This window comes from Sorex fumeus, unplaced genomic scaffold (genome assembly GCF_029834395.1).
Source record: "Sorex fumeus unplaced genomic scaffold, SorFum_2.1 ptg000146l, whole genome shotgun sequence".
Taxonomy (NCBI): Eukaryota; Metazoa; Chordata; class Mammalia; order Eulipotyphla; family Soricidae; genus Sorex; species Sorex fumeus.
Window position 1 is genome coordinate 1728527 of NW_026606203.1, and position 4027 is coordinate 1732553.

General features: G+C 37.1%; 1 pseudogene; it reads right to left on the reverse strand.

Moving 5' to 3' along the window:
- Window positions 1–505: 505 nt before the first annotated feature.
- Window positions 506–602, reverse strand: LOC130016131 (uncharacterized; annotated as a pseudogene).
- Between the last annotated feature and the right edge of the window lie 3425 nt (window positions 603–4027).

Consider the following 4027-nt stretch of genomic DNA (forward strand, 5'->3'; position numbering starts at 1 on the left):
TAGTGTTGAAATCTCCACCTAGTACTGTTTTGCTATCAATGTTTTTCTATAAGTCTATTAGAAGTTGTTTTTAAGTATTTTGCTGGTCTGTCATTGAGCATCTACATTGAGGAGGGTGAGTTCTTTCTGATGTAAAGATCCCATGATCATGCAGAAATGACATTCACTGTCTCTTATAACCTTTAGCCTGAAGTCCATGTGGTCTGATACTAGTATGGCTACTCCAGCTTTGTGGAGGTGTTCTTTTCTTGAATACTTGTTTTCCAGCCTTTTACTTTTAGCCCATGGTTGCTTTGATTGCTCAGATATGTTTCTTGCAGGTATCAGAATGTTGGGTTCAGTGTTCTAATTCATCTTCCTATTCTGTGCCTCTGAATTGGCACATTTAGTCCATAGACATTGAGAGAGATTGTTGTTATGGGGATTTGTGCTATCTTTATGTAGAATTTTTGTACTTGTGGGAATTGCCTTAGCTTAAAGTAGCCATGTTAGTTCTTCTTGCAACAAAAATATGGAACTCTTTACAAGTTTGCATGTCATCTCTGTGCAAGGACCATGCACATCATTGTATCATTTCAATTTTAGTATATGTGTAACCAAACCTAGTAGGAGTTATTTTTTCTGTTCTGATTAATTTGAGTGTTGTCCTTACTTACCCTATGGCAGACAGTGGTACCTAATCAAAGAAAGTATTTCAAAGCAGCTTGATAGATTTAGAACTTTAATGTCCCAGAAAGAAAAATATGGTTTTTACCATATTATCTTTTACCATAATCAAGGCATCAGTTTTACAAAATAATTCTTTTGGAAGATGTTATATGAGTCCTGTTTAATGCACTTCCCTGAAACCTTCATTAAGACCATTAAACTAGAGCCTTTTGCTGTTCTCACCTCAGTCCCGTGTACATCTCCAGGAAAAGGTGGATGGTGTTGTCTGCACTTTGACCACCTTGAATATAAGTAGGATTTTTCTCCTGAAGGAAGAGGTGAGGATCATATTGATGATTTCATTCCACATTATTATAAGTTCAACTTGAATGGAAGTTGACACTTATGAGGCTCCTGTAAAGGACAGAATAAAGGGTCTCAGTGAAGTTTAATGGCCAACACACATTAACAACACAGATGACTCAAAGCAGCCTGTGTGCATCTTTGTGTATAGTGAGTTTCATATCTAATGATAGTGATTCTCAGTCATGACACACAGGCAAAACAGACCTATAATTAAAAATCTAGTTATCTGAGCAGAGTGGGGTTTCTTAGGTGATTGAACAAGTGTGTAGTAATTTATTACTAAGCACATACGTAGTTAGAATGATGTGTACTTTTTGATCTAAAATTAATTCCAAATATGTCTAAAATGACAGTCTCCTGACCCCACACCTGGCTTTCTTCACCAGGGTCCCTTGGAGGCGGTGTGTTGAGTTTCCCTCACCGCGCCGAGCAGAGCCCCGGCACCTGAAGACCTCTGCAACCAGCCATAGGTACGCTTTAGACCACTCTCCCCAAGCTTGAAGAAGCCTCATGCATGAACGAATCTGACAGAGGAACCCAGGTGTGCGCAACCGGGGGATGAGATCTCCAAGGCTGCTCAGATCAAGACTGGGCCCCCTCCAACCAGATCCCCCATCTCCTAGTAGCTAAGTGTTACAACCATGAACTGCCCCTGGAGCCATGTAATCCCATCAATGGCCAAGATACAGAGACTGGATTTTGTTGATAAGACAACAATTATTGTCCAGTTCTCACTCTGAGAGAACCTGGTAGGCATTTGCGAGTGCCTTGCCCTTGTGTTTACCAGTCATTTACACTTCTTTCAATACATTTTATATATGATCATGGTTTATGCTTATTTTTAATATTGAAGTTTAATAGCTAAATACTGATTTTTTTCACAGCACTAATTTATTAAGAACATTCATCCTTGGCCTATCATATTAATTGCCAGTATTTGTTAGTTTTGCTTGTTTTTTGATTACTTAAATTGGTTTTGGTCCTTTTCTTTCAGGTTGAAAAATTTTGACACAAATGAGTATATGTTTTTCTTTATCTTCTACAGTTTTAAACTGAGAACAACTGTTTGTTTTGTACAAATAAGATACCTGTGCATTTACTATTTCTTCTCATTTTATTTACATTTTCACACATCTCGATTCATCTACAACTTAACCTAGTAAGTGTTGTCATATTGAAAGAAACCTCCAATTTTTTCAATCATAGCACTGTAGCACTGTCCTCCCGTGGTTCATCCATTTGCTCGAGCGGGAACCAGTAACATCTTACAACAAATTGTGAGACTTGTTGTCACTAGCTATGGCCTATCGAATAGGTCATGGGTAGCTTGCCAGGCTCTTGCTATGTGGACGAGATATTCTGGGTAGCTAGCCGGGCAGAGGAATCGGAATCAGGGTTGGTCTCCTACAAGGCAAATGCCCAACCCGCTGTGCTGTAAACGTTATCTAAAATATACTAGTAATAACAAATGTTGTTTCTTTAACAGTGCAATATAAACAATTATTTAGTAATTTTCTTGATTTGTTAATGAAATAGCTAAGCTCTTGAGCATCATGGGAGTATTTTTCTAACACAAGAGTCTGACGAAGGTGAAACTGTTATAACCGTCTTGTAGAATTCCATCTCCCTAGCCTGCTTCATTCTACCCCACTCTCTATCCAATCCGGTCTTCTTCTTGGGATTCTGACCTCCTGATTGGCTAGCCTCTACCTTTCACCTGCCTACTTTATGACATCATTCTCCCACCAAACGAACCACCAACTGGTAGAATCTTGGGGGTCCCATGTAGTTGTTTGTAAACAAATTTGAATCTTCATGGCAAGTGACGAGTGACCAATGACCAATCACCAGTGAGCAGTCGTCTGTACTGAACACTTGTGGTCTTAAGCTGCGTCAGTATTCAGACGTAATCTCCTACTGTCTCCTCTTCTCGTCTACCTTTCATCGGTATTTCCTCTTCTCTGACCATGTCAGGTAAGGAATAATACTTTTCAAAGTTTTTCATTAGATTTATCATCCCTAAACTTAGCAGTCAAGTAAAAACAGCACGTAGTAATGAAAGAAAATATTCAAGTAGAATTTTATAAACCTCATTTTAGCTTGACTTTGACATTTGCTGTGTGATTTTAGACACTGGCTTACTTTCTCTCACATACAAAGTGTTTTTCCTCATTGATTACATTATATTTTACACATACTTAGGAGCTCAAATACACAAACAAACATACACACACGAACATATATATTTATATATATGTATATATATATATATATGAGGTTTGATTCTCTGTGTTTCTTTTTCCTTTTAATATTGAATTTTACATGATATTCACTGAAAACAAGTAAATCAGAGACAGTATTTTTACAGAAATAGAAAATATAGATGCTGTGAAAAACTGTTAATATATACTAGCATGTGTTCTCTGTAATGGTCTCTCCACTTGTATTTATACTTCAGTATTGTGAATATAGTGATATTACAAAGTAATAATCATTGATCTTTGAGATTTCTATTTAAACCAGGTAATAAGAAAATATGGGGCATGGGGAAGGTGCGGAGTGCTGAGCATTAGGGAGGCAAGACCTCTAAGGTAAGCAAGTTTGGGATCACTTTCATCAAACATTGACCAATCGACACCAAGACAATATGAGGGAGAAAAAAATAGGAAAGAAAGAAAGAAGGATAGAAAGAAAGAAAGAAAGAAAGAAAGAAAGAAAGAAGGAAAGAAGGAAAGAAAGAAAGAATAGGGACTTCGATTATCAAGGAAGAGGAAAACGTTTGGACATAAAATTGAAGAGAACCAAAGACTTAACATCAAAAAAGAAAGAATATATATATGAAATATGCTGAGAATAATTCACTGAGAGCAAGTCAAAGAATTTTACTTCAATAAATGTCAGGACTAGAAATATACTATGCCTTCAATAGGGTACCAGTACGAAAAGCTCTTTATCAGAAAGCTATCCTTCCTGGCTTTTTTCCTTATTATTTCTTAGAACACAGTACTTGGTA